This window comes from Nelumbo nucifera, chromosome 4, assembly GCF_055504915.1.
Source record: "Nelumbo nucifera cultivar China Antique chromosome 4, China Antique-T2T, whole genome shotgun sequence".
In the NCBI taxonomy this organism is placed as follows: Eukaryota; Viridiplantae; Streptophyta; class Magnoliopsida; order Proteales; family Nelumbonaceae; genus Nelumbo; species Nelumbo nucifera.
The window spans coordinates 56,576,778-56,597,937 of NC_142652.1; positions in this window are offsets into that span (position 1 = coordinate 56,576,778).

Consider the following 21,160-nt stretch of genomic DNA (forward strand, 5'->3'; position numbering starts at 1 on the left):
TTCAGGATATTGGTTAAGTTAGCTGGTTTCATGCTGATCAGTGCTAGTCTAAATGTGAAAAGGCAGATAAAAACTAGTTTCCCAAGTGGCTGCTATTGCCATCTTTCACAGCTTATTAGGAGCCAAATGATTTAACAAATGATCCCCTGAATCATATAAGAGGCCATTGCTCGGTGTGATGGTAAAATCTCAGCCTAACAAGCATGAGAATGAAAATTTGAGTCTGAGAATGGCCACTTGGTGCTGAAAATGCCAGAGGTTAGGTCCATATCCAGCCCAACCCTCCCAAAACCCCAGATTACTAGGACCAGTATTCAGTAATGACCTTATTAATCCTTAAAGCTGAATTGAGTTTAATCCACAACACTTGTTAATTCAGCCAATTGGTCTATGGCAGCATACTTGGGCTTTACTCCAGAAGAGCATGGTCATGATCCATTAGTTCCCCAAAAAAGTACCTAACATATTGAGCTCCCACCAGGTTATGCCAATCCAATAATGAGCAAATGCTCCCACCACCCAGCCACATGCAAAAACATGGTTGGCTTTAATCTAACACTAGCAGAAAAGTTGTTTTTATATGCATTGATGTCCCAACTACCAAGGCAAAATTCTGGTACACCAGAAATTTTTAGTCATGGTGCCGTCACATAATGCAGTGCTAATTTAGGTAACTCTAGATTTCCTTAATCACACTTAGACTAGTAAACAATTCTATTAACCAACTGATGGTGGCTCAGTCGCCAAGTTCTCTGCCCAGCCTAGTTGTAGAAGAGACTTGGGATCAAATCACATTGCCAGTTTGCCACCAGGGCTAGGGGGTTATGGGTTTAGGGCATTGACCCCCCATTGTGTAACCCCATGAAGAAATAAATAAACTAATAAATAATTCTATTAGAAGCATATAGCAAGTTATCTTTAGAATGGCCTTGACCATCTCCAGAAAAACTGTATTTTTTGCTTTTGTCTCCTTGTATGTTTGAATAGTCAAATAAATTTCTATTAGAATCATATACTCCCATGTTACAGGTATCGTAAGAGTATAAGATTCAGGATTTGATCCCAGCAATTGACGATTACACCTTGTGACCTGAATCTGATGCAAATATGGAAGATAAGGAAGAAACGAAAGCTGAGGTCAAATAGTAGACCTACAGAACTCATCATCAACTGAAAAAGAAGCAACTGTTTGACCAGTCAAATGTTGTTTGACTGTGACTGTATCTTTTGCACTCAACTGTGATTTCAAAAGGAAAACCTCCTCTTTCTCATTTATTTCTTGCTGTTGTGTTTCAGTTATAACCAATATTGCACCTCTTAAAGACCTGTGTTTTGATGATCAGATCTATTATACTATTTGTCTTAAAAAAGTATGATATTTTTATGGGCTTAGCTCAATCTTCAAATACTATGGCTGCCTTGGGCTAATCTGATTCTTGAATTGATCAGTGATATTTCTCTACATCATGGAATGTTTCAACTTCAACCTGTCTCCATCTCTTTCATTACTCAGTTCTCTCTCTCTCTCCCTCTCTCTTAATTTTCTACTCTTGAAGTGAGATATTAAAAAACAACTATATATGGATTTAGGAGGAACTATTAATGGTTATGACTTGGGTTGTATTTGGTACTATTTCAAGTGACTCTCCACATACATCTCCTTTATTTTGCATGCATAATCCTTGGATTAACACATGTGTTCTTATTTTAGGTCATTGAAAAGGAAGCGCTTGCAATTCTCCAACTCCCAACCACAACCCTCTATTTCTCAACATGAAAGAGTTGAAGAACAAATTCCACAAGCACATAATGACCAATCACAATCACACCAAGTTCCGGATTCTCAACAACATAACAATACAGAATCTCAAGCTCCCCAAGTAGAGGAAAAGTTACTTCAGGAAAGTGGAGAAGATGCTCAAGAGCAATGCACTGAGACAATATCCTCAAAAAAAAAAAAACAAGTGGGCCAACAATTTGTAGTGAAATTTATAATATGCCCAATGGTCAGAGGATTGTTGTCCCCACTAATGGCCTAGGCCAAGGAGTCGATGCAGCAGGGGGCACTGTGGCACAATTTCTTGGAACCTTGTCTCAAAATTGGAAATTCTTTCCTATTGATGTAGAAAATTGGAAGAAAATTCCAGAGTCAACTAAAAATCGTGCTTGGGAATATGTAAAGGTATTAAACAACTTAGCTTTCTATGTTATTATTTTTATTACCCTAGGATATAATTTTATTTATCGTATATATGGTTCTTATGTGCAATGCAGGGAAAATTTGATCTGCCAGATAATTCAAAAGCATGGGCCTTAAAAAATATAAATATTAAATGGAAGCAATGGAAGATTACATTGAGGAAGACTTATTATAAGCCTAATGTTCTGGCAATTGAGCAACTTGATTGTCCTACTCCACGAACTCATAAAGATCAATGGGTTAATTTGTTACGTATTTGGGAATCTGATAATTTTAAGGTATGTGTGGCTAAACTATATGTATCTCCTACTTTAATCCAAATTAGAATACTTTATGATTTTCTTCCTATTATGTATGTATGGCAGAAATCTAGTGAAGTGAACAAAGATAACTGGTCTAAGAAGGTCATCAACCATTGTGTAGAAACAAAAAGTTATGCAAGGATTCGCAAAGAGGTAACACCTTTATCTAATATGAAAATAGAGCGCATGGTGGATAAGCTTTCCCAGTTTAACAACATGGCAGAGGAGTTTTCTCAATTGAAAAAGATGATATTAGAAAACAGGTCATTATTATTTTTTCTATGGTTCAAATAATTATATCTATGTTAATTAAGCACATTTAAGTTTGATAATTTAACTACGTACTTTACTTTTATAGTCGCCAAATGAGGATGCTTCTCATTTCAATACCCCAAACCAATTCCATTCCTTAGTTGGGAGCCAAGTAGTAGCCCCTTTTGCACCTCCACCTGAGGTAAGATTTATTAAAACTATGGATTTTTTTAGTATGTCTTCTATAATATAACCACTATTAAATTGTCAATCGTAGGGTGTACAAGGTATGGATGCTTCTCCAAGCATACCCACAGGTCAAGATACTCAGCATGTTAGTTCATTTGTGGTATATTTATAGTTCAAATCTACTATATTGTATTTTTTAATTGTTTTAGTATATTCATGATGTATATAATATTTTCCTAATAATATCATGTAAAAACTTCATGTGCAGTATATGACAGCAATTAAGATCATGGTCGCAAAAGGTTTATTTATTACAGATGATCCAAAAAAAGTTGTGTGGAAAGATGAACTTGGTCCCGGATGGTGTGAGGTAGTGGTAAAGACGGCGTTAAATAAGAATTGTGGGTTGATGAAGAAACACGCAAATCTAAGGACTATAAGAGATGCACAAGGATGTAGCATTCCTTGGTAAGTATACGCACATGTGGATATTCAAATATACTAATAATAATTTTATCTTTGATGATAATGATGATTTTGTTATATTTGTTATCTTTGCTAGATTGAGCAGCAAGTAGTTGGAAGGAAGAAGCATTGAAGCATTGAACATGGCATTTTTTACATGTATTAATATAATGCTCTCTCTCTCTCTCTCTCTCTCTCTCTCTTTCTTTCTCCTATCTCAAGAATCAATATGACATGTATTATTCCATTATATACATGTGTAGTTGAGTTTTAAGCTAAGTCTTGGAATGTGAGAACCTCCATGAATCTCTCTCTAAGGGATGGCATTAATGTGTCAGAAACAAAGAGGGTTCAAGAGAACCAAACTGCTCAATTTGGGAACTTCTCATACGCCCACTTCCTTGCGACAAATCCAAGCAAACAGAAACATTTTTTTTCTCGGGTCTACACTGTTTTCCACATTTAGGCTATGTTTGGTTTGAAGGAAAAGGTAGGGAAAGGAAGGGAAAGACAGAGAAACCTATACAAGGTTTGTAAAGGTTTCCCTATCTTTCCCTTTCCCTACTTTTTCCTTCAAACTAAACACAACCTTATGGATCCCATGAACTTGTTGTTGAAGCCATTAAGGAAATCCACTTAAAATCAACTACAACAGTGGTATGAAGTATGAATCAAAAGTGGCCCACCTGTAATGAAATGGACCATGTGCACACAAATCAATTGCACCAACTTATTTCTCATTGAACCTCATAGAAAAAGAAGAAGAAAGAATGTAACTCAAAAGGAAGTGAAGAGTTCATCAATCTATGACCAATCTCATTTCCTGCAATCCAATACTTTGGTACTTGTATACAGCTTTTCTTGGAGCTACTTATTGAGCCATATACCTTGTGCTAATGTTTGTTCTTAGAAAACCCTTTGGCTTTGCCCTTTTTCTTATAGAGGATAAGTCAACATATATGTCAGGCTTTACATCAGACAAACTAAAAACTCTTACAGTGCAAATTTACAAGCTTACTTTCTGATTATTTATATGACCCAAAAAAGTCAACATATTTTCATCTACATGTACAGAAATATTGCGCAAAGACTAAAATTCAACAGTCAAGTAGAACACTCTAAACTTTATTTTATTTTATTTTTCTTTTGAAAAAGGTAATGCACTGCATTAAACAAGCAGAAGTAAAGTAGAGATTTTGCTCCTATACAGTGTCGGGCTGTATTGAAGCCTATACAAGCTCTAAAACCACCAATACAAAGCAATGGCTACAGAGGAGGTGGAGCTGAAGACATTTGGGTCTGATGATTCTCTAAAGAACTTGAAGGGAGAAAGGCAAGGGAATGAGTATCTCATTAATTGATTTTCATGGGCATGTTGACTTCTCATCTGAGGTCACTGCTGCTCTCCACATTCTGATGGTGCATTGGTGGTGGTTGATTGTGTTGAGGGTGTATGTGTTCAAGCAACTGTCCTCCGTCAAGCCCTTGGTGAGAGGATTAGGTCTGTCTTGACTGTAAACAAGATGGACAGGTGCTTCCTTGAGGCTTATCAAACTTTTCCAAAAAGTCATTGAGAATGCTAATGTGATTATGGCTACATTACTTATGAAGACCCTCTCCTTGGAAGAGTGACCTAGCTTTAAACCTTGCAAAATGGCAAGCATTTATGCTCTCAATGAGTTGGATTCTCCCACTAGTCCTGGATTACAATAGCAACAGCCATCAGAATTCAGTTTTCTATATCCCATTTCAGGGGGTACCCAAATGATGATGAGTATGTTGTCTTCTTTGAGAACAATCAGCTACAACGGGCCCTCCTTTCAAGATTGAGTCCATAGAAATTCCCATGGTTTCCTCCCGGTTCAACCTAATGAACCACCTTATAAGGTCAAATATATCTTCCACCTGTTGTATGTTATTCTTAAAAGTTCTAGCATTTATTCCCCCATCAAATACTCCATAGCATTGCTACAGTTCTACAATGCTAAAGTATCTTACCTCTTCTTTTGTGTGTATAAATGATTGTAAAGTTCCATTGTTCTTTTCAGAATCCCCTTCTAGAGATGGGATTAACAGACTGAAGCCTATATGAGAGTTGAGAAACTCCATGACCTGGCTTTCAATAAACAAGTTAAGAGTTTGTCCAGTTAAATATATTTTGCTCACGGTGCTGCCTGCTATGTTTCACGTAGTTCTTGAATTGTTCCTGCTACTAGATATTTTTCAGATAATCTTAAAATAGTAGGAGCTTTCATCTTTCTATATCAATAAAAATCCTATTTACTTTTTCATTGATAAAGAAAAAAGAAGAAAACATTGATGTTGAACTTGTATGCACACCAAGAATGTGGACCCAAATGCCTCAGCCTACCAAGATTAAACAACAGTTTTCAAGTTCAATGACCAAAAAAAATTTCAACTTCAGGGATTTACTTCAACATAGCTGGGCCCCACATGGAATTCATAAACATTGTTGTGTTTAGTGAAAATCTAAAATTCATAAAAGATGTGTTTGACCTCAATCCTTACATTTGTTATTTGTTTAACATTAGGCTTGGAAAGTAGGCAAGAGTTTATATTCCATATATACTTAATTAAATTTTCATATATGATTTTATATCTCCAAAAATGTGTTTTCTAACTTATTTTCTATTATTTTCTTATAGGTTGAACATGGTAAAAGAGGATACTTCACACGTGTGGATGAAGACATTTGATCAAATTTTACATGCCATTGAGTTTTATGTATTCAAGAACATTGAATTTGTAGCAAACACATGAATGTTAAAGCACTTTGAGATATAGTTCATGTATTTAAGAACCTTTTAATGAAATTTTAAATTCAAGTTCCATCTTATATTATGAATTTGTTGTGCTTGTATTCAATACAGGAAAGCAGGTTTCAAATAAATAATGAAAAAATTTAGGACCTAACCATCTAGGTTTTATGTTTCGCTAACGGGCAATGAAAACGTTGCTAAAGGTGTTTTAGCTACAGTCAAAGAACACCATTGCTGAAGATTTTTAGCTAGCTACGAACTGTACACCTCCGTAGCTATAGATTGTTATTCTTCTACTACCGATAACGTCAACCATAGCTATAGGTAATTTTTTCTAGCTACGGCCAGTTAATATCCATAGTTATAGATTGATGCATTTTGCTACGGGAAACTTGGGTCCGTAGCTACAAATCCATAGTTTAAGCTACGGATATCTCATCACCACAGCTATAAATGCAAACTTTGTAGCTACGGACATCACACAACCGTAGCTAAAAGGTCAAATTTGTAGCTACGGATAACTTAAAAACCGTAGCTACAAGTGTGTATGTAATTATTTAGGTTAGGCTTTAGCTACAGGCACAAACCGTAGCTATAGGTTAGTTGTAGCTACGGATGCTGTCAGCCGTAGCTATTACCTATAGCTACCGCGACTGTAGCTACCATTTCTTGACCGTAGCTAGTTTGTAGCTATAAACCTATAGCTACGGTTTTTCACATTTATAGCTATGGTTTTTTTCATAACTATAGGCCTATTTTCTTGTAGTGTACTTAAATGATTCCTTTTTTAACCAAGCTAAAGCTTTTTACGTATAGAGGTTTTGAAAACAAGTAACCATTTTCTATCCCATTAGAGGGATTTTACCAAACATCCAACATGTTTGCCACATGATAGAAGGGTTACCAAAGATAGCAATAGTTGCTTAAGCCTTTAAATGGTCAAATTCATCAAAGTAATCGACTACTAAAATTGAATTGTCGTCTACTAAACAAAGGGAGGAATCTTTTTTCCTCAACTCAACTAAATCCTCCAAATCAATCAATTGGTATATGTTCTAACTCAGCCTATCAAAGTTAGTTTACTATAATGGTTTGGGTAGTCGACTACTCTTCACAATGTGCACAATTTATGCCTCAACTATCATAGGTAATCGATTATACATTTTGGGGTAATTGACTACATTACACATGTTGGCATTTTCATGCCTCAATTATCATAGGTAGTTGACTATACATTTTGGGTTAGTCAACTACATCACATAGGCAACCATTTTCAACTTATACTATTAAAGTTAGTTGACTACATAATTTTGGTTAGTTAACTAAGAGAGCCCAACACTTAAAAACCTTAGAAATATTTGTCCAAAGGTTCAAGGGTTCTTTCCATGGCTTTTAATGATGATTTTCAAGTATGTAATACTTGTTTAAGTCTAAAAAAGCCTAGAAGCCAAACCTATTTTAATTGTTGGTCTCTAAAGTTGACTAAACTAAATTAAGTCTTATTGAGCATCATGAAAAATGCAACCAAACAACAAATTACATCAAGAACCTAAAAATATGATACTTTAGACCATGGCTTAATGTAGTCTCTTCATTGATGAATTGATGTAACCTAAGTCCACTTTGAGAAACTTTAAATCCTTTAACACGGATGCCCCTCACTGTCTAGTTGTTGAGAGAGGAGATAGGGGAGCCACCAAGAGTCCCTCATGGAAACCCTTCCTTCACCCAAGTTTTGGGTTAAAAACACAAATCCTTTTCTAGTTGTTCTTGATCCACCAGTGGTAGACATCCATTTAAAGGTCCCTTCAATCAAGTAGGGGGAACCCGTGGTTCTTTTTTCAGACGAAGAAATTGAAAAATCCTTGTTTGCTCTTCGGTTCGCCATGGCGAGGAAGTGCTCTTATGGGAGGCCTTTGTTGGTAGAGATTAGAGAAGTTCTAGTGGGGACTTTCCAGATGAAAGCCACATTGGTGATTACAATGCTAAACCCAAGACATGTGCTAATCAGGTAGGTCCTAACAAATGTGGTTATCTCATGTTGTGTAATAACAAATGTGGCTATCTCATGATGGTTTTCATGGTTTTCAAGTTCCTATTGTTGTTATTGTTTTGCAAACAACTGCTGAAGTCTCAAGTCCTTTAAATCCTAATGCCTTAGTGTGGCAGTCCCTCAATTGGCTACGAGGTTGTGGTGCTTTACATGGTTTTGAAAACTAGACCGGATTGGACAATTGGACCGGTTGACCTGGGAACCATCCAGGCAACCAGTTCTTTTTCACCCTAAAACTGTTTCTAGGCTAAAAATTGTTGACTTGGTTAGTGACCTGAAGACCCAGGCGGTTGAACCGTCGATCCATTGAACTTGGAAATGGTTTTGACGATTTTTATTTTAGTTATTTTTAAAATTTTGAATTAGAATGACCTGATGAATCAAACAATTGGATTGTTTGACCTAAAAACCAGTGGCCAAAACAGTGTGTCCAGTCCAGTTTTTAAACCCTTGGTGCTTTAAACTAATGGCAACCATCTTCATATGCTATTCTACCTCCACTCGGAACTTTTCCACCACCCACAAGTGACCACCATCATTGTCTTGTTGTGCTGGTAACCAAGGTTCAAAGTATCAGAAAGGCAATTTTAAGAGATGTATCAAGATACACTTTGAAAATACATAGATACAAATGAAAAATCAAGATACGCATGGATACGCTAGAAAATCCTTAGAAAAAATATAATAACAACAATAAAATGAGTTTTATCTAATTATAACAATTTTATTTAAACATAAAAACCATACTTTAATGATTTATACAAAGTATTGGGACACAATTAGTAACTGTTGAAAAATAGTAGAAGAATAAAATGTATGTGTGCATATATACTAATATTTATTAGTTAATATTTTTGAAATCAATTATTAGTTTACATTTATTATATATAAATTTATATAATATTTATTGTGTATATAAGTTAATATTATAGACCTTAATTTTTAATAAATAAATATAATTTATGTTAATCTTAAAATTATATAAATTTAATAATCAAACTTTAATATTTATTGAGAAACATTCACCAAGAGAAGAAAAATTACATTTACTTCAATAATAAAATCACATGCTATTAAGAACTAAGGTTGGCATAGTGGTTAATTAGTTGTTGTAAAGAACTAACTAGGGTTTGAAACTTCTTACCTTCAAGTTATGATTTTAACAAGTTGTTTGACTTAATTGGCATTTAATAATGTCTTAAATACCTTAATTAAAGGTAACTCAAATAATCATTTAATTAAATAATATTAGCATTTAATGACATCTCAAATTTAAAGGCTTAATTAAAAGTGATACAAATGGGAGGGAAGAGATAAATTAAATTTAAATTTGAATTTAAAAATAAAAAGGAGAGGGAAATTAAATTATGCTGAGACATAGTGTGTATCGGTCCATTTCAGGATTGTATCAGCCGATACATACCCAAAACGGTCCAATACAATGTTGATACAAACCCGTATCGATTCGATACAGCCAAAAACAAAAAATAAAAAAAAAAAGTGAAACTATCGAATTTTGTATATTCCATGTATCAGACCTCTCTCAAAACAAAATGTATCGACCCATCCAGATGTTGCGAAATTATAAACCTTGATGGTAACCATGCAGAGACCAAAGCACTCCATTTATAGCATTTTTCTCTCAAATATCTATATTTTCTCTCATCAATACCATTTACGAAACCCTAAAGCCAATCAATAACTGCCTCACCATTCAATGTCGAATGATGTTACCTAGTTGTCGGAGTTGTTACCTTTTATGTATAACTCCTATATTCTAAGGTGTACATTGAATCTTTTCTTCTTCAAATCAAATATGTGATATGTGATTAGGGTAAAATACATAAACTACCCTTATGTTTTAGTAAATGGCCTAAAACTTATCATACTATTTGAACAACTACTTAAAGTATCACATGACTTGTACAAATTTTCTTAATTCCAAAACTATCATTTTATGATCAATTTTGCCCTTCAATCTTCTTCAAACTTTCAAAATAAAACAATTTCCTCTTTTTTTATCTACATCACCTCTCTTAGGGAATGAAGTAAAGAAACAACAATCACATATTCAAATATTCTAAACCAAAGTTGAACCTTTCAATGCTTGCATTGTATTGACGATCGATTTAAGTTCAATTCTGGTCAAGGTTGATTTCCATGTATCACTGGTTCCACCATCAGAATGACTTGTTACTTATTAGGGGCTTGATCCCATTTCAATTTTCAACTAGACCAATAAGTTTATGGGACATTTTCCGAGTCAACTTGTTGATGATGGCAGTAATGTTCTATTTACTCGTGACGGTTGTTTTATTTAGGACTAGCACACTAGAGAGTTAAAGGGGAAGGGGCATGGGCTTGGGAACTTGTTTGCCCTGGAATTTGAAAATAAGTGAACTTCATCAAACTCTTGTTTGTTGTCTACAACTTCTAGTTTTTCTTTTATTTCTTGTACTAAGGTGTGGAACTTGTGGCATATACATTTGGGCCACACTCATTCTAAAAACTTGGACCATTTGTTTTCTTCTAATTGCAATTGTTTGCCTGTTGCTTCATTTAAGAATGTTGATAAATCTTACTTAACTTGTTGCTATAGTAAAAGTCATGTTTTGCCTTTTTCATCTTCTACTAAACATACTTCTACACCATTTTACCTTATACATAATGATGTTTGGTCGTCTCCTATTATTTCATGCTTGGATTACAAATATTTTGTGTCGTTTATTGATGATTGCACTAAATACACATAGGTTTACTTTCTTCAAAAGAAATCAGAAGTCTTTCCCACATTTAAGAACTTTCATGCTATGATTATAGCCTAATTTAAAAGTACCATAAGCATATTGAGGTCAGATTCAAGGGGAGAGTACTTTGGTGGTAAGAATGATGAGTTCTAAACCTATATCAAACAACATGGTATTTAGTCCTAGAGGTCTTGTCCAAATACACCTCAACAAAATGGGGTATCTAAACACAAGAATTGTCATATTGATAGCATGGTTAGATCCCTATTACAAGACTCTCACGTTTCCATTACCTTCTAGGTGGAGGTGGACTCGCACTATTGTACACCTCACTAATATCCTTCACACTTTTGTTTTTGGAAACTCCTCTCCCTTTTAATCCTTGTTTCATCATCCACTAAACATGTCCATGCTTTGTGTCCTCGGTTGTGTCAACTTTATCCATCTCCCTCCCCATGAACACACAAAACTAACAATCCAAACAGCTATGTGTGCATTCATGAGATATAGCATGGAATATAAGGGATTTCTCTGTTATGATCCTAAGGTTTATAAGTTGTGCATATCTTGTAATGTCATTTTTCTTGAGAACCTTTCATTCTTTAAACATATGTAAATTGCCTACACCATCCTTTTCTATTTTGCATCATTCTGGCTCTATAGGTGATCCTCCTCCTCTCAGTCCTCAGCTTCAGGTTTATTTCAAGAAGCATCCAGCTTACTCATTGCTTATGCCTCCTCCACATCCAGCACTAATAATGGGTCATTCTTCTCCATCCATCACTACTATAAGTTCCTCCTCTCATCCTGTTGATTTGCCTTCATCTATTTCTTTGTGTTGATCTTCGCGTATTTTTCATCCACCTGACCATTATGGCTTCTTTTCTAATCATAACTCATTTTTTGTTGTTTTGTCCTCTAAATACATTCATAAGTCTTAGTTAAGCATTTGAAGGATGCCATGGACTTAGAGGTCTAGGCCTTATTGTAGAATGATCCTAAGAACTTGTCTCTCTTCCCCTAGATGCCTCTATCATCGATAATTGATGGGTTTATTCAGTGAAACTCAAATTATATGGTACTCTAGACAAATATAAGGCCCACTTGGTTACTCAAGGCTACAAGCAAAAATATGGGATTGACTATGATGAAACTTTTGCTCCATTGGCTAAAATGGCAATTATTTGTTTACTTTTAGCATCACTACTCTTAGGTAATGGACAGTTCATCAGTTGGATGTCAAAAATGCCTTCCTCCAAGGGTATTTACAAGAGGCAGTCTATATGAAACCACCTCCTGGATATTGTGATAATCATATCTTGGTATATAAACTAAAGAAAATCATTATACGATCTTAAATAAGCTCTACAAGCATTGTTTGACTGCATCTGTACAATGGTGTTGGAGGTTGGTTTTCAGCAAAGTGCTTTAAAATACTCTCTTTTTACCTTCAAGCGAGCATAAGGGTTAACTTTCCTCCTAGTACATGTTGATAATATTCTTATCACCGGAGATGATGTGGATGGTGTTAATAACTTGAAACTCCTTTTCAACAACTCTTTCAAAATGAAAGATCATGGGCCGATCACCTATTATCTTGGCCTTGAAATTCAACGATGTCCTCAAAGCCATTTTGTCAACCAACAAAAACATGCCTCTGATTTAGTTGCATTGGCTCACTTGATTGATTCTAAACAAGTCGATACACCTTTAGAGTTAAACTGTAAGCTAAGGATGAGGGTGAGCTCCATCCTAATGCTACTTTATATCAACAGCTTGTAAGTAGTCTTATCTACCTAACTATGACTAGATCGGATATTTCGTATGTTGTCCAACTTGTGAGTTAGTTTGTATTTGCTCCATGCCAGCCCCATTTTTTAGTAGTTTTTTTTGGATCATTCGTTATGTCAAGGGAACAATGTCTCATGGCTTATTTTTCTCATCTTCTTCCTCTACTCAATTCCGTGCTTATGCATCTATTGATTGGACATGTTGCCCAGACACTCATTATTCTACTTCTAGCTGGTGTATCTTTCTTGGTGATTCTTTGATTTCTTGTAAATGCAAGAAACAAGAACGGTTTCAAAGTCATCTACTAAAGAAGAGTATAGAACCATGTGTAGGTGCATGATGCTCACTTAGTCCCTCGGAGCATATTGAACATTGCATTAATACCACATGGGCACTTGCGATCAGAATGTTTCCTCTACGATGAACCTACATCACAACACAAGTCTGCGATGAAATCATGGTCCATCGCACATCATAATAAACCCATCCTTAGTGCAAGCTCAAAACAAACCTAGGTTGAACCTGCGATGAGGGGCACAATGCCCCTAGCACCGGAATAAACCCTTAAGCGCTACGACATCCCGGTTCACTAAGGACCGAGCCCAAATGTCACCTACACGTGTGACTTCGAAGCAACGAATGCGACAAGGCACCACGTAAGCCTAATATGGCTTCACCCGCCAGTAGGTGACATCACTAGCACCACGTTAATTAAGGCGCACAAAGGGCAGTAGCACACGTGGTCCATGGGGATTTCTGAGTGAAAGGAAAGTAAATCCTTAGAGAGATTCCCATAGGGACACGTGGCAAAACCACAACAATGCCCTTAATGATTGGCAACAAATCCAATATTCTCTTTCCTAGTATAACACCTTTAACTCCTTCCTTTCATAATCTCGGGATCTCTCCCATAAATAGAGATCCTCCTCATAATGAAACGGACTCAATCGTCGAGCATCCTCATCACTGATCTCCCATTCTGCAATCCTCTCTCTCTCTCTCTCTCTCTTCATGCCCTAGTGTCTAATTCGATCCCCTTACCCACGGTCTTTGTCTGTCTTTCAAAAAGACCACCTCCCTAACCTAGCCGCCACCTCACCTACAGTAGAATGGGCCTTCATTGTCAGTGGACACTTGCAACTTTCTTTCTCAAATGATATTTAACACCTGTGATGGGCTTCCAAACAAGGGGCACACATGATTTACTATTTCCTATAGTGGTTCGGAATTAAAGACCGTATGTACTTGCAACGATACTCATTGGGGATGAACTTCCAGAAACATACAAAGAAAATGCTTACTTATGAAGGCATACACAAAGCAACACAACTCTAAATGAGGAGACTACCATTTTCGACCAACACAAGCCGCGATAAAAACTCAGACCATGTGTCTCTCAATTCACACTACACACACTTCTATCCCAAATTTTCATGCAAATTAAAATGTGATGAAGTTTTAGTACAAAAATAGAAAAGCTTTTTTTCTCTCTATTTTCAAATGATGAGGTTATGTTGTACGTTGTGGTAGAAAGCTCTCTCATGTGGAAGCCCTATAGGAAAAACTTCCCTCTACGTTTAAGTCTGTTATGCGTTAGCACCGAAATGTAATATGCTAAGGCCGATTGCCCAATGGCGCTGCAATAAAGTCGCTAGCGCAAATACAAAAGATATTGTAAATACAAAATACTTGAGCACAAAACCCGCATCTATTCATTATAAACATATGTACAAAATTAGTAAATTATAGAGAAGCCCATTCTTTCCTTATTAAAATTACATCCTTACGAGCCTCAAAATCTCTCAAATCCTTCACCTCCGATTCGCATTCGGCCACTATCTTCCGTTGACGACCACACTCCTCCATGAGGGCTTTTAATTTCTTAGTAGCCTTTGCAAGATTAGCCTCGACTACCTTAAGACGGAAGCAAACATCCTTCAATGACCGACCAAAAACCAGTTGTGATCCTCCAAGGCCAACCATCCAGAATATGTGAGCCAGTAAGGCAACCTATTCCTCAACTTGCTCCATGTGAAAGCCAATGGGAGAGAAACATTCACAAATCTTGAACCATCGAGCGAAGTCGAGCCACAAAAGCTAATCATAGGGCCAATTCATGATATCATGCATTATCGTTGCAACAGTATTCAACACCGGCCCCACGACCATGGGAGGAAGCTCAGTGGGAGGGAGCCAACCTCCCCAAATAATAGTCGTAGCAAACTTCACTACAAACTTTGACACCAAATATTTATCATTAGGATACCCTTGGATGTGAACGGGGTCTACAGTTTCGTGCCCCAAAGGGGCCACACCATTCTTATTACAATATTCGGTAAGTTCCTAATGGACCATTGCAAGCTCTTCATCGCACGCCAAACCTTCAACTGGCAATTCCGTTAGGGATGACACCGCGGAACTAATGGCCTCGTTTTCGAACACGATGTCAGGGCCAATAGGCACCCCAGTCTCCATAGTACTAATAGCCATAGTCTCCTCTAGGAGAGGAGCCTCGGAAGCTTGGGCCTCAATAGATGTAGGTGCTAACTCAACATGGGTGTCCTTTGGGGGCACAGCAGAATATCGTTGCTCATGCCTTGCGGTAGCCGATGCACTACCATCAACCCTAGTGTCCCCAGCAGTATTAGAGGCATAGCGGTCTCAAGAATCGGATTGGGGGGCTGCGATGAGTTTAACTCTTCCACTAATCACTTGATAACAGGCGATATCAAAACGCTTGCCAAATCTACATCGAATGGGGCCTACGATGAAACAACACACGAACCATCAGTGCGATAAACATAAATATAGCCAATGGAGATACATTGACAAAATAAACCCACACATACTTCCTTATCCATAATAGGGACTCCTGAATCCTCCACACTAGATTGCGCTTTCTCAGCTTCCACACGCTTCAAAATAAAGGACTAAAAGTGAAATCAGTCACAATAATATAATATGTGACTAATAGTAGTACTGAAACGAAATAACAACGCCCTTACTAGACCATCCCTCTCAGAAGGAGCTGTCGGGACCTCTATGCTTGGCGGAATGTCGTCACTCTCCAAGGACTACAAAAAAAATGAAATGAAACCAGGAATAACTTAGACGTCTACAACAAAGGTAGTTAGAACAAGAAATGAAAAAGAATATATATATATATATATATATATATATATATACATTGTCTTTAGAACCCCATTTTCGCCGAGGCGGAGCCATCCTCTTCATACACCCACTTGAGAACTGAACACAGGTAATCTTGTTGGAGGGAGCGACAACTGTCAATCCCATCGATTTGACAACCGATGTAGCCTCCTCCAGAGATGGCAACGTTGGACACTCTTGTTTGACCTCCGCTCGGCACTCCTATGCTTGCGATGAAGCCACACCCAAATCGTCAAACTGTGGTGCCAGTGTCGACAAAACCTTGCAAGGAACCCTCTTATACCTCTGCCTCTTTACGGCGAGAGGGCGAATACTCTCCCCGACCTCTGAAATGGGTCATTTCCTTTCACCCTTTGTTCTCACCCTCTACGAGGATTGCGATAGGGGGGAAGATGCAGAACCAGATGGACTATCACCCCAAGTGGAAGCATGCCCTTTGGTGGGCACCAATATATGACAGGGGCAGGGGTTCTTTCTCATCATTTCCTGAAAACCCCCAAATAAAGCACAAAGATAAGAAAAATGAAGGGACTTGCAGCCTTGTACCCTCATAAATCCTGCAACAGAGAACCTCGAGCAACCTGGGAAGGCAAGACCATGATGTCGAACCCAGAAGACATCCTCCTCTGAAGACATTAAGAACTATGCACCTAAGTCATCATAACCAAAATGCCGCATTACTCGGTCGGGACGATATGTGGCCAACTGAGCTTCGCCAGTGCAATCAAGGTAAGCCACCACACCGGGCCAAGATACTAGCCTCGCCACAACTGTCGTAGGGCTCTTCACCTCCATGGCAGTTGTTGATCATCGCCTTTTGGAATTGGCACACCGGCATAGAATGGCATGGCATGGCGAACGACTTGGGTGTACGGTCTCCATATTAACCCATCGAGGGAGGCAAGCTTCATGTTGATCTCGCTCATCTTGAAACTCTTATGCCTGGTAGCTTGAAGCCAATGCTTTCCCCTGCAAACCTCGAACACCTCTTCTTCAGACTCGTCTCCTTCCATAGTGGCAATGGCAACTCGCATAGGAGAGAGACGACGAGTTGTCACGTTGAGGTTGAAGCGCTCACACAAGAACATCCACAGGAATGGCCCGCAAATGTAGCTGATGCGCCTCTTTCAGCTTGGGTCCATTATCTACTGCACAATGCCATCCATCTGCTCATAGAGATAGCCCAAGAACATTGGGGCCAAGGGCAGTTGATGACCACTAGCAGCAAGAATGGCAAGTGGCACCAAGATCGTTCGCAAACCGTAGTTAGGGAGCCCGGGAAAAAGGAAACAGGAAGCAACGTACAGAACAAATGCAACAGGATAGATTGACTGCCTGCACCTCGTACCATTGCGCCCCTTTCACCACACAATTCAAACCAAAATTCCAGCCATGACTCCAATGGCATCTTCCCCCGAGCGGTGGTCCGATCCACCCTGACCTTATAAACAATGATTTCTTGATGGAGTTCGTTGCAGAGCTCCCTCAAGTTCGCAGGAATCGATTCAATGTGTTAGAGGTGATGGGCAAATATAGCGCCCCCAATGGGCAATGCCAATAAGCCAGCCACATCTTCTACGGTGATGGTGAACTCTCAAAACTCCCCCCACAAAGGTGTGGGTGCGACAACACCAACGCTCCAAGCAAATGCCACACATACTTCACCCCTTCCCTACCAATTAGATTCATGTAACAATCCATGAATCTAAGAAGACCGGAATCCTGTAGCATTTGGCAATACTTGGGATTTTCGAGGATATACTCTGCCCAAGCAGTATAGCTATTTGGGGATCTTGATCTATCGGTCCTGGGTTCCTAACACTAATAGGACACTGGTGGGTTTGGCCGTTCACAAAAACACAACAACTCTGTACCTCGGATGGGGTCAAATATACCCTCCACACCCCTCGAAATTGGTATCGGTGTCTAGAAACCCTATTCCCCTTCGGTTGCTATAGCCGCCTCCCTCTCCAACAGTAGTTATGTTGTGTCTACCTCCCTAACGAAATCAAGGGACACTCCACACCTTTCCCCCCTTTCTTCTGACGAGGAGGCATGCCGAATGGAATAGGGTATGACAGACAACACGAAAGTTAACAAAGAAGGGAATGACAGGCAGGCCGAAACACAAAAAGTAAAATAACAAGTGAGACAAATAAGACAAAGTGGAGATTTGTATAGTTCACCGTCCTTTTATAAGTACTTCTCGCATACCGGAAGTGATAAACGGGGTTGAAGAAGATGAATGGGCACGAGTACAGAACCTCAACCAAAGCTTAATGCAAAAGAAATCCAATGGAATTACAATTATGACATTTGAAAAGAGGGATGAAATGGCACATTAATTCAAACCAATGGCCACGTCATCAACCTCCAATTTTATGTATTGGATACCGAGTCCGTAGGACACACGCAAATGGAATATAATCGTTATGGAATAACGGGTAAAAACTAGTTATTGAAAACTGCCATGTGGCCTTAGTTCAACGATTTACTCGATTTCCATAAAGTGCCGAATATAAAACGCTATCAAGCCTCATTTATCGAGAACCAGTTATTGAAAGCATAGCACCGTTAGTGTCTTTCGCTAATTCCCTTCCTGCCAATGGCCAGGGGGTCTGAAACACACAAAGTCAGTGTGAAATTGGCCATCAACAGAAAGGGAAACATCAAAAGACAGGGGGGCTAAACCATGGAGTAACATTGTTAAAGAACAAATACCTAATGAATGATCAAAGCCATAACCGCACGATCCCTCGAGTAACCAACTCCTAGTTTTCCAACAAACAGGGGGGCTGACAAAAGCCAAAATCAAGTTTATATCATATCAAGTTGATTCATCACAAGACCTAAAAAAAAAATACCAAGGCAAAGTGTTTATCAATAAGCTCCCACTTACCGATAAGAAGGTGGGCTAATGTAGGTGCATGGTGCTCACTTAGTCCCTCAGAGCATAGTGAACATTGGATTGATACCACATGGGCGCTTGCGATTAGCCTACAACCAATCTTTTCTCTGCGATGAACCTACATCGCATCACAGGTCTGCAATGAACTTACATCACATCGCAGGTTTGCGATGAACTCACGGTCCATCGCATGCTCATAATAAACCCATCCTTAGCGCAAGCTCAAAACAAACCTAGGCCGAACTTGCGATGAGGGGCATGACGCACCTAGCACCACAATAAATTAAGGATCGAACCCAAATGTCACCTACACGTGTGACTTCGAAGGAACGAATGCGACAAGGTGCCACGTAAGCCTAATATGGCTTCGTCCACTAGTCGGTGACGTCACTAGCGCCATGTCAGTTAAGTAAGGCGCACAAAGGGCAATAGCACACGTGGGCCATGGATATCTCCGAGTGAAAGGAAAACAAATCTTCTGAGAGATTCCCATAGGGACACGTGGCAAAAACCCAAAAACACCCTTAATGATTGGTAGAAAATCCAATATTCCCTTTTCTAGTATAAAACAAACGCCTTTAACTCCTTCCTTTCAGGATCTCGGGATCTCTCCCACAAATAGAGATCCTCCTCATAATGAAACAGACTCAACCGTCGAGCATCCTCATCATTGATCTCCCATTCTACAATCCTCCCTCTCTCTCTCTCTTAGTGCCCTAGTCTCCAATTCAATCCCCTTACCCATGGCTTTTCTTTGTCTTTCAAAGAGACCACCTCTCTAACCTAGCCGCCACCTCACCTACACCATGTCCTCTGTATGTAGTGAAATAGTTTGGCTCAAGGCTCTACTTCATGATATAGACATTGACCACTCATATGCCATCCCTTTATTTGCTGACAATATGAGTGCTATCAAGATTGCATCCAATCCGGTATTTCATGAGTGTACTAAACATATTGAGGTGGATTTGTCACTTCATTCGTTACCTTCTTCTTGCGGATCACATTTCTCTCCCACATGTCTCCTCGAGCTTATAACTTGTAGATCTCTTCACCAAAGCTATGACCAAAGCCCGATTTAATTTTCTTATGAACAAACTGATGCTTGTTCACCAACATCAGTTTGAGGGAGAGTTTAGAGAAGATGGAGGGTAATTTTGTCATTTTACCATCTTTATTGTAAACTACTATGCGTGTAAATTAATTTTTTGCCTTGTACAACAATGTACCTTTTATTCGTTAATCTTATCCATTTGTTGAGTAATATAAATACTATTTTGTTTTTGTTGGTTCGACTGGACTGATCAACCCTAACAAATCTGAAGTCTCTTGAGTTTCACTCTTCTCTCTCTCTCTCTCTCTCTCTCTTTCATACTAACACTTACTACTTGTTGGGGCACCATTCAATACTATTGAAATGTTGTTATTCTGTATGTTTACTACCATAGGGGTACTTTAGTACTTTTAGCTCTCTTTATTTTAAGTTGTGTCGCCCTAGTATAAATAATAAAAAGCGGGCACCGCCAGCACCTTTTCTGAGACTCCAAATCTTTGTCTCCCTTCTCTCCTCTCTCTCTCTCTCTCTCTCTCTCTTCCTTCTTCTCATTTGGAAACATGGTATCAGAGCAGGACTGTCAGATTTGAAAGAAGAGATCGAGCAAACCTTCTCTGTCTTCACCCTTCGCCAAATCTAGATCCAGATTCAATCGGACTGAAGTACACTCTCTCCCTTCTCCTTTTTTTATTTTTTTCTGGTCGTGTGCCAGAACAGAACCTGTAATAGGTTCAATTTGTTAATGTGAGGCGAGTAGTCCCTCTTCTTTCCTTTTTTGTGGGATTGGTTGATCCCTGTAACAGATTATAGGTTGGTAATGACCTTTATATGCTGTGACAACAGCCTTCTGGTGAACTTGTAGGTCAGGGGATGACTTGTATATGCTGCAACAATAGTCACACTTGATTTGTAGGTCAAGAGAGGACTTGTATATGCTGCTACAATAGACATACTTGATTTATGGTAAGCCAGTGATGACTTGTGAGTTCGGTAACAACAACTATTTTTCGTTGAAGAACTGAGATTTAAAGAGGGGAAAGGAGGGGAGTGGTTGTCTCTAATTCCCTAGTGCAATTTTTTTTTTATTGGGGTGTTCGGTTGCTTCTATTTGGTCTTCCTTGTGTTTAGTTGGAATGTAACCTAAAGTTGTGATTATGAGTGGTGAAGACTCTGCCACATCTGGAGTCTCCTCAATGCAGAATGGAATAAGTGGGGGAATAGATTTATCCTTCCCTATGGCTGTTATAC